The sequence below is a fragment of the Nyctibius grandis genome, chromosome 5, assembly GCF_013368605.1.
Source record: "Nyctibius grandis isolate bNycGra1 chromosome 5, bNycGra1.pri, whole genome shotgun sequence".
NCBI classification, from domain to species: domain Eukaryota; kingdom Metazoa; phylum Chordata; class Aves; order Nyctibiiformes; family Nyctibiidae; genus Nyctibius; species Nyctibius grandis.
Window position 1 is genome coordinate 58,331,312 of NC_090662.1, and position 13,928 is coordinate 58,345,239.

Here is a 13,928-nt window from a genome sequence, read left to right on the forward strand (position 1 = left end):
TTTAAAAGAGAAATACCCAACAATAGTTCACTCTGAAGAAGTACATAGATTCACATTTTTTTCCAATTCATTTTTTTGCAAATGGTCTATTTGATTTTAAGAAAATTATTGTACTCTCTTTTCATTTGTGCTCCAACTATTTGGATAGTTTTTCGTTACTAAATCATACTTGCTTGGAACAATTCTAACATGGCTTGATTATTTTTTATGTTCCTCTTAAAACTCAGAATTGTCTCAATTTGCACAGCCGCATCTTCTATTTTGGTAGAAATTTTGGGAGCAAACAATTTCAGGCAGGATTTGAAACAAACTGGAACGGACTGCTGAATTATCACAATACTGTTTAATGCATGCAAATCACTTTCAAACAGCTGACTTGTTTGGTTCATAGGTACTAGAAATAAATGGTTACCAGGCGCTTAGAACTGTTTTGAATCTTGAATACTTAATCACGTTATGACTGTTATTAAGCAGTTAAATTGGACCTTTATTTTTAGCTGTAAACCTTACTATGTTTTCCTCAAGAATGTAGCATCTTCAGAGGAATTACGAATAAGGCAAATGTTAATTTTTTTTTTTTCCCTGTATCGTCTTGATTTACAGGTTAAGATACTTCAGCTTTTCAGTATTTGTTTAGTAAATGACATTTTTTCATGTAAATTTAAGTGAGCAAAATGTGTTTTTTCTAAAGTTGGTATGGAGTCAAACTGAGTATTTTCCTTTTCGAAAAGAAAGAGTGCAACATTAGACTCTGGTACTGCCTGGAAGTTACCCATTTTAGACACTTTCTCACCCCTTTTCTACAGTAGAAAAGCGGATACAACTAGTGTCAGCCCTTCCCCCCCTTCCCTTTCCTGCCTTCCCTGCTCCTTCTGTTGATAGAGGCTTCTGCTGTAAAATACCTTGAAATAAACCACACTGGCTAAGATAATGTGTTGATAGTCAGTTCTCTACTTCAGAAATGAACATAGTTTTCTGTGCCTTTCAAAGACCAATGTGAGAAAAGCTTGGGAACTACCAAACTTCTGGCTGACTCTTACGTGAATAATTTGTTCTGTTTTATGCTTTGGAGAAGAGAAGTCGGAGGGAAAGGGGTGTTTTGGACTGTGTATGTTTTGCCTACAGAAGGCCTGGGGCCTTTCATTTTCTTTTGCTCTGTTCTGGGTGGTTTTGGTTTTGTTTTTGTTTTTTTTTAGATCGGGCTACTAGTGACAGATTTCATCATGGTTTTGTTTTTTTTTTTCTTTTATTTTAGACAAACTTTGTCTATTAAATGTTTTCATATCTAAAATTGTGTCTGAATTAGGCAAATCATTCTGTGGCAGACTTTTCTGTACCTTTCTATTCTGAGATTAATCAACTGACCTTTAAAATTTGAGGATGTTGTCTTTGATAGGTACCAATTGAAAGCATACAGCTAATAGTTATTATTTCGAACGCAACTGGCCTTATTACTTTTGACCGTAACCTTTGCTCTTTAAGGTTGCTTTTGATGAGAGACTAGAAAATTTGTTCGTGTTGGAGGAAGAGTCCCATTAAAGGCATAAAAGTCATAAAAGCTCTTGGATGTTTCTGCTGACTGCATGCTAACTGTGGGAAAGGCAGGCAGACATTTTGTCTTTCTGTGTAGTGACAATCACTGGAGAACATAATTGATTATGCTATTGTTTATTCTACCAGGTTAGACTCTCACATTAAAAGAAAATAACAACAAAAAACAAACAACACCCCCCCGCACTCCAAATAAACACCACCAAAAAAAAAAACCCCACCCCAAAGAAACACACAAAAAAACCCCCCCCAGAAACAAGAAAAACCACCACACCACCTAAATACCACATTTTGGAAGCATCTAAAATGGTCCCTGTGCTAGTTCTCGGGGTGTGTTGGTGCGCTGTGTACGTGGCAGCAGCGGGTTTGGGGTGCAGCCAGCCCCCCGCTGACTGCAGCTCACCTCTAGCTCGCAGCAGCCCCCTGTGCCCTGTACAACCGAGCTGGTGCATTTCTGACTAAACCAATTGCTCCTCCTCTCTGTAAAAACGTTTGGCGTTTGAAAATGAGCTTTATCATAGCTAGTGGCGCGAGAGGCAGGAAGATACAGCCAAGGGAGTGTGGGTGACTCTGCCTGAAGGTTCTGGAAGCGGGGTGGTGCCCCCCCCCCCCACCCCACCCCCAGACACCAGATGGAGAGCTCGCCCTCGGGGCTGCCGGCAAGCTCTGGCATGGACATCCTGAGCAGACTGGAGCTGAGAACAGCAAATGCTCCAACTAAAGGCTTTTATTTTGCAGTATCTCTTTTACTGTGTTGAGAATCATACTTTTATTCTGGTATTTGTGCACAAGGCTGTAGAGCTGGGTGGGGGGGTGGTGTATGTGGGAAACACAAGGGGGTTTTTTGTTTGCTTTTTTTAAAGCAGCATTGGTGCCCTTTATTTTTAAGCTCAGAGGATGCTCATCTGATGATTCATTCTGCAAATGACAACAGCATCACTGAAAGATATATGCTGCACAGCACTTAAATGTGTTAACATACACAAATCTGTCTGGGAGTAAGATAAATCAAGAGATACACGTGCCATAAAAGCAGAGCAATACCAGACCACTTTTATGGTTAATGGCTGTCACTTTAATGTGACAGTTATTCTGGAAAAATAATGATTTTTCCCTTACACATCACTCTAGGCTTTTGGATACAACAGCTGAGGATTAACTAAAACAACCAATGAAGAGTAATTTGTGTTACTAAATACTTTCAGACACAAAATTGGTATCTTTTTGACATTACAGATGAGCAAACTGTGTTATGCTCAAATAACCTAGAACCAGCCATACGGCAAATTATGCTCATAGTGGAAAAGGAGACATATAATTTGACTATATGTAGCCTTGATGGTGTTGGCATTCTAAAGAGGAACTACGCAGGGAACTAGAAGAGGCCGGTGGTGAAAAGCAGGTTCTTCTGGTCCTGAGGGGCTCTGCCTTTGCCTTGCTGGAATTGACCAGCATCGCTGTCTCCATCACTTTCCTTTTCCAGTAAATGGTGCCAGGCTGCAACTACAGCAGTGTTGCTAGATGTGTAGCTAGCCAAGCATTACTGTGGGTTCAGGTTTGTTTTGTTTAGGGTTTCACAAGTTCATATTTATAGTTAGTGTAACAAATAGTATGTTTATTTGCATTGAGTTGTTTCATGCTTTTAAGAGTTTCTTACAAGGCAGCAAATGCAGGGGAAAAAGGTATTGGCGAGTGATACATCCTTTACACACACACACTTAGTAAGCAAAGCCTGGCTGCTTTTGTTTTCCCCCAAAAGTACAGTGACTTAGAATTAGCATTTGTAAAATGTAATTCATTTATTTACTGGAAGGAAAAAGGTAACAATTAAGACATTAACTATATGAAGTCAGAGTGAGGCTGAAATCCAGGCTTCTGCCTCTACCTGTCACTGTACCTTTTAGGTACTTGAAAAGATAAAGCCCACAGCTCCGAATAGGGGATTTTTTTTCTTCATCTGCCTAATGAAGAAAAATCAAATGTGAAGGAGAAACAGCAAATTAAGTGGCCAAACATGTTACCTGTCAGCGTTAGGTTAAAAATGGATCTGTCCTACTTGGAGCTGATACTTATTTGTTATTGGTAGACTGCAAAATATTGGAAATACCAGCTTAAGAAAAGCTGGTTGCTGAGCATTGAGCATACCCATTTTTTTTCGGTGTTATTTCAGTTACCACAGAGCACTCACCAGAATCGCTGTGACCAGTGCAGTGTGTAGCAGCCTACTAGGAACAGGCTTCAGGGTGGAATTTATTTTGCAGAGACTATTTTCTATTTTCAATTATATAAACAGAAAGAGCAGCACTTGAGTTTTGACGGGGATCTGGATTATTAGTAAGCAAATTACACGATATATTCTAGAACCCGTAGTAGTTTCGGGGGGTGGAGGGAGGCTTTGCTCAGCAATATGCTGTTGCAATTTAGCCTTGAAATGAGGCCCCCTTTATGTAAGTTTTTACTGGCGCTGGCTAGCTGTAACTGCAGTCTGGCTCTGCTTCGGCAGCAACTAACATGTGTCATGGACTTCTCCTGTGCACGGATTGCAGGAGCACTCTGGTTTCTGGACTGAAAGAGCTGCACTGATGAATGTGAAAAGATGTACAAAGGAGCCTCGGTGTAACTAGACTGCTAGTAAGTGAAAATACTGGGGAAATTTCAGCTCTCTCCTTCTTTTTTAGTGTGCTGTCTCGTGCTGTGCTGTAATAAATTTATGCTTGTCGGTACTACTGTGTGGTATGTAGGAGGTACTTCACTGCACATAGTTGCTGCAGTGCTAATAGTTGGCAGCACAGAAGGCAGTACAAAGAGTCGGACTGGAGGCACTTGCAGTTGCAACGCTCCCCCTGGTGTGCTCAGTGAGCTGCAGGGGCACTCCTGACATGTTCAGCTGTTTGTGTGGGGAAGTGTGAGTTCCAGCAGGCTTTAACAAGCAGATGTAGGCTACTAGCTGAGAGGTACAACAGCATAGCTCAGGCTGACTAAAAAATAGTACTCGTGCTGCTATGTAAACAAAAGAAGATCTTAGTATCAAGATGGCCGACCTGGAAGTCTAATTGTAGCTCGTGATACTTACGCAAATGAGCTACATGTCAGTGGCATACTCAGAGGAGGAAGCTCATTTTGCACGTGCCACCTTCTCGCCAGGTAAGAGAAGCAACTCATTTTCTGCATTAATGTTTTAGAGGCCTTTGAAGTTATTTTTCCACTTAGATGTCCATCTCTCACTTTGGCATAATGCCAGGAATTAAATTTAAATATAAGAAACATTTTCTGGGAAGCCTGGAAGTCATTTGTTCTTGCTGTAATTATTTTTGGGTCGCTGTTGTTACAGGGAACGTTAACTAGCCATTATTGTAAAATGTTTACTTAAGTAAAACTGAAGACTTTAAAAAATATTAGAAATTTGAGTATGTAGCTTTTGCTGCTAATGTTACTGGTTTTGTTTGGTTCAAACCTCTTCTGTTTTGCTACTCTGTTATTTTTGTCTCCATAGTGTCTCCAGTTGATGCACGTGGAGGCTTAGCAGTAGTGTGAGCTTCCCGCTGAAAAGGGTGCAGAATTAAAAAGGTTGAATCCACCAGTGGTGGTTTTTTGGCTTCATGGTATTATGAAGAAACTACTTTATATTGGTTGTAGTTTGAATTATCTTCTTTTTGAATGACAAAGCTGTTAAAAGTGTTGGACAGTGAACTGTTGTCCATATATCTTTTGGTATAAATGCAGGTTCTCAAGCGCATTTATGTAAATTTTTAAAAGGTGTATTTGTAAATAGGGAAACAGATCAGAATATGATATTTGTCTGATCTCCCCCATCAGAAGACAGTAAACTTGCCTTAGAGCAGCAAATTTTAACAAAATGACAGCATTGCTAATTACATAATATACTATATTGTGGTTACGCATGTAGTGCATGAAATGACTGCATGGGGCAGATGTGCTAGTTCTGCACAAACGTATTTGCGTTGTTTCTATTTTACAAGTCAAAGAAGTTGTGACAGGGTGGGAGACTAGAAACTGGAGATGGTAAGAGAAAATGACTGAATCGGAGAAGTCTTTGAGCTACAGAAAAGAGATAGAATCATAGAATCGTTTTGGTTGGAAAGGACCCTTAAGATCATCAAGTCCAACCATTAACCTAACCACTACCAAGTCCACCACTAAACCATGTCCCTAAACACCACATCTATTCATCTTTTAAATACCTACAGGGATGGTGACTCCACCACTTCCCTGGGCAGCCTGTTCCAATGCTTGGTAACCCTTTCCATGAAGAAATTTTTCCTAATATCCAGTCTAAACCTCCTCTGGTGCAACTTGAGGCTATTTCCTCTTGTCCTATCACTTGTTACCTGGGAGAAAAAACTTAACATCTCCCTCACTACAACCTCCTTTCAGGTACTTGTAGACAGCAATAAGGTCTCCTCTCAGCTTCCTTGTCCCTATTAAACAACCCCAGTTCCCTCAGCCACTCCTCATAAGACTTGTTCTCCAGACCCTTCACCAGCTTCATTGCCCTTCTCTGGACTTGCTCCCGCACCTTGATGTCCTTCTTGTAGTGAGGGGCCCAAAAATTGAAGACAGTATTTGAGGGGCAGCCTCACCAGTGCCGAGTACAGGGGGACGATTACTTCCCTTGCCCTGCTGGCCACACTATTTCTGATACGAGCCAGGATGCTGGTGGCCTTCTTGGCCACCTGGGCACACTGCTGGCTCATATTCAGCCAGCCATCGATCAACACGCCCAGGTCCTTTTCCACCAGGTAGCTTTCCAGCCACTCTTACCCAAGCCTGTAGTGGTGCATGGGGTTGTTGTGCCCCAGGTGCAGGACCCAACACTTGGCCTTGTTGAACCTCATACAATTGGCCTTGGCCCATCGATCCATCCTGTCCAGATCCCTCTGCAGAGCCTTCCTACCCTCAAGCAGATCAACACTCCTGCCCAACTTGGTGTCATCTGCGAACTTACTGAGGGTGCACTCGATCCCCTCGTCCAGATCATTGATAAAGATACTGAACAGAACTGGCCCCAATACTGAGCCCTGGGGAACACCACTCATGACTGGCCACCAACTGAATTTAACTCCATTCACGACAACACTTTGGGCCTGGACATCCAGCCAGTTTTTTACCCAGCGAAGCATATGCCCATCCAAGCCGTGAGCAGGCAGTTTCTCCAGGAGAATGCTATGGGAGACTGTGTCAAAGGCTGTACTAAAGTCCAGGTAGACAACATCCACAGCCTTTCCCTCATCCCGGAAGCGGGTCGTTTTGTCATAGAAGGAGGTCAGGTTAGTCAGTTGGTTAGTTAGATAATTGGAGATGCATGAACAGGCCAAGGAAAACATGGTCACTTAAAGGTAGACAGCAGCTCAAGATACGGATGTGGAACTGGCAGTAGATGGGCCTGGTCCAACTGAAGAAAAAATTAGATTAATTGAAGAGAATAGAACTGAAAGGTATAAAGGCAAAGTAGGCAGGTAGGTTATTTGAGCTTAAAATGGCAGTGATAGGGACTAAAAGTATTGGAGCCATTCTGAAATGGACTGTGAATTAAGGCCAATAGAGAAGATGTAAATGTGCTGGGAAAGAGAACTATAACTGGTTGATATTGAGGAGGGAGGAGTTCAGTGATAATAGGGAAAGGTATTCTTCGGCATTGATATGGCAGAATAAAACGTGCATGCCAACAACTTGGGCCAAATTACTCTCTTTTTTGTACGTATCTCATTTACTTTGAAACCTTTGATAACTTTTCTTTGGTGATAACTTATGATATGGGACACAATTTTGCTTGCGATTTATAAGTTTGGTTATATGCATGTCCATACAAAAACAAGTACAAAAATGGTGTATGGGGGTGTGTGTCCGTGTGAAAAAGTATGTAAATAGGTATATGGTAGATTTCCCCAGATAAATTACATAAGAAATTGCAGTTAACCACTATAAAGGTTGTCCATAAAGGGCAAATTCTGTTAAAATCAGTCTTGCTTTCATTGCAGTGTGAAGGAAGCAATTCAGAGCCCCTCCCTCCTTTTCTGTAAAGTGTTAAGTGTGAGGATGGTAGAGGAGAAATAGCATTGAGTGGGGTGTGAAAAATGTAGAAAACTGATTAAAAGAAACAAAATATTCCTGAGAGAAAACCTTGACTAGTAAAGCAAAGGATAGCAAAAGTGAGATTGTTAAAAATTGAGAAATAATTCTAACAGTAATGTAGGTGACAATGATAACATGATTCATAGTGAAAGAGAAAAGGCAGGAGATAACAGTAAATATTTTTTGTATATTTTTAGCTAGAAGTGAAATTACATTATAATATCTTGCAGGTGACTTTACTTAAAATCTGGAAATTACAAGGAAGATAACTAAAGAGTACATGATAGACATTTCTTAACAAAGGCTATAAGCAAGTCTTTGTAATCTGCATCCAGGAGTTCTAAAAGAATTGGCTGAGAATATTTCTTTTCTGAGGTGTCCCTCCCAATAACTTAAAATACAATGGAAATTCCGGAAGACCTTGGAGACTTCTAATTTAAAAAGGTCAAGCAGGATGACCTAAAAAACTATGTAGCTTCACATCAATCCTGGGGAAAAATAATGGAGGGACAGCTGAGAGGTTCAGTAAATGCAAAAGAATATTATTAGAATTAATGCTGAGGTGGTTTAATGGAAATAAAACTTTATTTTAAAAAATCCTAATGTAATTTGTTTTAGAACAAGGTTCCTTGGTGTAAATACCTGGTATGTATAATGCAATTATGCCTCGATAACAGTCTTTTTCTTAAATAACAACACCCACCCCTACCACCCCCACCCCAAACCCTGTAGCAATAAAACATTAAATTCATTAAAAAGCTTTTTAAGGCTTTTGAAGGGGAGAGGGGTAGGAAGCATGCTCCAAGGTAAGTTTCTTTATGACTGGTATTGTAAAGCAGTTACTTTTATTAACTTGTAGAGGACAGAAAGATCAACTCTGTCATCTGGATCATTTGCTTAGTGGGACCAACTCAAACAGTCTACTATTGCACAGCAAAATCTGCAGTTGTACATTTAGAAACCACCCTGTTATAGAACATACCTGCTTAACAGGAAACCCTGCCCTGGAATTAAGTAGGGATCACAAAGACAAAAAAGTGAGCTGAAGTCCCAAATAGAAAGTTAAGGTAGAGGGGCTGAAATTCTGTTGAATGCAGAGAAAGAGTAAGGAAGTCATACACTTTATTAATCTGCCTTGGTTGTATTGATGATATGAATTCTGCACCAGGTTACAGTCCTGTTGTCCATAGGGCTTTTTACAATGTTGAAAAATTAGGAAGGATCCTGGGAAAAGACACAAAAATCATTCTGGCTCACGAACACAAAATTGTAAAATAATTTAAAAGTTAAACCAATAATTTAAGTAGGAAGAGACCGGTGGAGGTCATCTAGTCTGACATCTTCTTCAAAGGAGGGTAATTTCAAAATTAGACCAAGTTGCTCCAGAGTTTGTCAAGGTGAGGTTTGAAAATCGGCAAGGATGGAGATTCCACAACCACTCTGGACAAGGTGTTCCAGTGTTTAACCACTTGAACCACCCTTGTGGTGAAGAACTGTTCTCTGTATCTCTCTGGAATTTCTCTTGCTGCAAGCTGTATCGATTTCCTCGTTTAGTGTGCTGTGCATCTCTGAAAAGAGTCTTGCTTTGTCTTCTCTATGAACACAATTAGGTTGTTGAGGAGAGCAATTAGTTCTTCCCCCTTAGCTAGCTGTTCTTCATGCTACGCAAATTCAGTTTACTAGTCTCACCTACTCTGTCATGTTCTCCAACCTTCAGACCTGTTGGTGGTACTCCACTGGACCTGCTTATCAGTCTCTTTCGCATTCAGGGTCCCAGAAGTGGATGTACCGTACTTCAGATGGAGGTTCACAGGTACCAAGCAGAGTGGAATAATCATTTGCTTTGATCTGCAGGCTGGTTTTGCTTATGCAGCCTAGTCTTGAGTTTTAAAAGAAATACTTGGCATAAAACAGTAATTCCATTGAATATGTTCCTTCAGAAAGCAAAAATGACTACTAAAATAGGCTCTCCAATCCGGGGGCGGGGCGGGGGGGGGGGGGAAGTAATGGGAAGCTGGAGGCAGACAAACTAATATTTTTAAATGGTGCTTTTTTTTTTTAATTATTCTGTGAGTGAATAAAGGAAGCGGTGAATTTTCTTTCTTTGTGTTCTGTGTCTTTCCAGAAAGACATCTAATCTTGATTTGAAGACAGGCTTAAAAGAATGGCCAAACTATGGCACTTAGATGGCACATGGATTTGGAACAGCTGATGTATGACACATCAATGGGCAAGCTGGGTTACACGGGATAACGCTGGCATGAAGTCTTCCATGTAATCTAAATTTCTGTTTATTGGATACAGTTACCTAGTAGGGACTGTTACAATCTTTATCACTAGTTTGACTCAAAGCGGGTTACATATTTAGCCAAACCATGCCCAGCCTTATACTGATGTGGTGAGACCCCACAAAAGTTGTCTTGATCTTCTGCCTAAGAATAATTTCTGGACTGTCTCATCTTGTGGCTCTTAGCCAGACAAGATACTTGGATGATGAGGTTGAGGAGGTTAGCCAGCTTTGCATTACGTTAGCCAGGTGCCTTTCTGGTTTCAGCAAATGGATGGCTAAGGGCATTTAATGGTCTGATGAGACTAGAAATGGTTCCTTTTCTTGTCATGCTTGATGACGTGTTCCTTAATTCTAGCACTTTGGTATTTTTCACCAGTCATGTTGCAGTGATTCTGGATACTTTTGTTGTTTCCCCCTGCCCCATCCCTCCTGAAAGGATAGTGGGCAAGGCGTAATCTCCTTGCAGCAAGACTTCTAACTGTTGAATGAAAACACTTACGCTCAAGAAAAGTAAAATAACTAATAATATTCGGTCATCCTAGTGGCATGTAGTCAGTTACATTATCTTCTTTTTATTTACAATTTTATTTCTCTTTCTTGGTGGGTGTTTTTCTTAATTTATGGTCAGACCTGCCCTAAAATGTCACCTTATGTGATGTTTTCCTTTTGCACTTGAATCTGCTTTTTTGTTTTGTTTTTGGTTTGGTTTGGTTTTTTAATCAAAGAGAACAACATTTAAAGCTGTGAACAGTGTGATTTTTTACTGGCTTGTTTTAAAACTTAAGTGACATTATGATCAGTCACGAGCATAGCTGTCGGTTGCGGTATAGGCCTGCGCTCTGTGCGTGTGTGTTGGGTTGAGCGAGGAAGAGGTCCCTCGTGTTGTCCACCAGCAATCTCATAGCGGGAAGGGTGAAGCCTTGTTTAGCTATTTTGAATAGATCTGAACTCTACTTGGGAAAGATCAGCTAATCTCTGCTGCAAACAACGAGTATATTACCTTTTACGGAAGGTAGTTATACTCGTGAAGTTTTCCAGCTTTGATTGAGGTAGAGTATCAGCAAATTCCAGTGCATGCGATTGGTTTCATTATGGCGCTAGGAAGGGGAAATTATGAAGCTCTGTTGCACATGGATTTGCTAGCACAAGATGTGATGGAAAGAGAATTCTGAACATGCTGTAGCCCAGGATTTTGTGCTGACTGTCCTAATGGCATCTATTACATGTTTGACAGCAGCAGGGAGAATGAAACTAATGTCTTGTGAGCTAGTTCTGAAAGTGAGAAAGCTGTAGAATTGCATCTGCTTTCTTTTATTGGCTAGGATAAATTGACTGTCATGCATACCAGCACAAGAGCTGCATGTGTGTTCCAGGAAGTGTTGCTGACAGTATAAGGCAAATTTTGTAAATAACTTGCATTCTCCAGGCTAGGAAATTTAGTCAGCTCAATAATGGAGGAGAGGCATTGCAAAACCAAGTCCAAGACTGTTCATTTGGCACAGAAAATCTAGCTATCATAGGAATTATTAAAGTTAAAAGGTTAAAAAATAACTCTAGTGCCGCTTAAAGTAGATGATGCAGGCTGTCGGTTGGTTTGGCTGTGCCATGGTTATTTCTGACTTGGTATGGGAGGTGAGCTTCCTCTAGGGGGAAAGGCTTTGCTTCCATCTTCTGAAGAGAAATGATTGTTTCTAACAAAGAACTAGGATTCATTTAACAAGGATATTGGAACAACAGCCTACAGAATAATGAAAGCACTTTAATGAATGGAAGTGTGATAAAAGACTGGCTGATACTGGAGATGGGAAAAGCTAACGTTATTTATCCCCCAACAGCTACAGTGCTGTGCAAAATCTGATCAATTTTTAATCTCTAAGCACGGTTGTTATTTTTATTTTTTTTAATGTCTCAAGTCTGTTAATGAAAGCAGCATGTATTCCTGACTTATTAGTCCCTGTTTGCTGCTGACTTTCCCTAGAGGAAGATGGAAGCACTTTGGTGATCAGTACTCTAGTTATGGTAAAATGGAAAAGAAACTTTTCTTCCCAAGCAACTGTGGTAATTAACTATTCTGTTCAAATGCAGCATATGTAGTAGTTTGAAAACTGTTAATAGGATCTTTGTCTTTACACATTTAGGAATTGCTGTGATACTGGTGTAGCTTCTGCATCATTTGGGAAGGCCATCATACTGTTAGCAGCAGCCTTCTCTTTGAGAATTGTGCACTTTGAAAACAAGATGGAAATTCTCAGGATTCGTTGACTATTTTAAAAAGAAACATTAGAACCTGTGCTCAAACTTCCAGTTTCAATCAGTTCTGAATAATAAAGTCAGATTACAAATTGTGAGAGTTTTGAGAGCAACCATTTGGGTGTCAAATGCCACTGTCGTGATTGTCAAGAAGGCTGGTTCAGGCAAAGCATCTGCACAGGTACTGAAGTCAGTGAGCACTGTGAACCTGAGTCAATACTATGAACCTGAACCCACAATACTAGTATGTTAAGATGTGGAGCCTAGTGCTTTGAAACTTTAGCGTAAGCAGACTAGGTCTACCCAAACATACAATGACCAGATATAATTCTAAAATTATAGGGTGTCTCTAACATGAAAGGCCAAATGCATAAAATGACAGCATCTACTTTGCAGACCTCTTTTGCATTATGCTGTGCCATGTGACTAGTCAAATGCTTATATGCAAGTGTATCGTGGTCTAGATATAATGTCAAGGGATTTCACTAAACTTTTGCATCTGGGTACTAGTTGTGGGAGTGAGAAGGTTTCTGTGGACACCAAACTAAGCAGGTACTTTCTAAGCTTTATAGCTTGCGCAAAGAATTGCTTCCTGTTTTGCAGTACAGTTGAAGTTCCAAGGAATAGAGATGGTTTTGATACAAAGCATTTTCCAGTTGAGGGTAATTTATAGCTGGATTTCAGTCTTCCTACTGAAGATTCACAAGTAGATTGTAATGTTCTATCAGAACATGACAATGTCATGTATTTTACAAAAGATGAAAAGAATCATAGAATCACAGAATGTTAGGGATTGGAAGGGACCTCGAAAGATCATCTAGTCCAATCCCCCTGCCGGAGCAGGATTACCTAGACCATATCACACAGGAACGCGTCCAGGCGGGTTTTGAATGTCTCCAGAGAAGGAGACTCCACAACCTCTCTGGGCAGCCTGTTCCAGTGTTCGGTCACCCTCACCGTAAAGTTTTTCCTCATATTTATGTGGAACCTCCTGTGTTCCAGCTTGCACCCATTGCCCCTTGTCCTGTCAAGGGATGTCACTGAGAAGAGCCTGGCTCCATCCTCATGACTCCATCCTCATTGTGTCCAGTTCTGGGCCCCTCAGTTCAAGAAGGACAGGGAACTGCTAGAGAGAGTCCAGCGCAGAGCCATGAAGATGATTAAGGGAGTGGAACATCTCCCTTATGAGGAGAGGCTGAGGGAGCTGGGTCTCTTTAGCTTAGAGAAGAGGAGACTGAGGGGTGACCTCATCAATGTTTATAAATATGTAAAGGGCAAGTGTCAAGAGGATGGAGCCAGGCTCTTCTCAGTGACATCCCTTGACAGGACAAGGGGCAATGGGTGCAAGCTGGAACACAGGAGGTTCCACTTAAATTTGAGGAAAAACTTCTTTACGGTGAGGGTGACTGAACACTGGAACAGGCTGCCCAGAGAGGTTGTGGAGTCTCTTTCTCTGGAGACATTCAAAACCCGCCTGGACGCGTTCCTGTGTGATATGGTCTAGGTAATCCTGCCCCGGCAGGGGGATTGGACTAGATGATCTTTCGAGGTCCCTTCCAATCCCTAACATTCTGTGATTCTGTGACACTTGCCCTTTACATATTTATAAACATTAATGAGGTCACCCCTCAGTCTCCTCTTCTCTAAGCTAAAGAGACCCAGCTCCCTCAGCCTCTCCTCATAAGGGAGATGTTCCACCCCCTTAATCGTCTTCGTGGCTCTGCGCTGGACTCTCTTTAGCAGT

At 41.0% G+C, this 13,928-nt stretch overlaps 1 protein-coding gene across 8 annotated transcripts in view; it reads left to right on the top strand.

The window, feature by feature from the left end:
* ATF7IP (activating transcription factor 7 interacting protein) overlaps positions 1 to 13,928 on the top strand; it is a 130,166-nt gene that overhangs the window by 13,112 nt on the left and 103,126 nt on the right. Inside the window, exon 1 of one of the 8 annotated variants that reach the window (XM_068400344.1) lies at positions 4,622 to 4,695. The exons of the other annotated variants lie outside the window; for them this stretch is intronic. The gene's annotated coding sequence lies outside the window, so the exon portion shown is untranslated. Of the gene's footprint in view, positions 1 to 4,621; positions 4,696 to 13,928 lie in introns of those variants that run through there. 8 annotated transcript variants of the gene reach the window in all.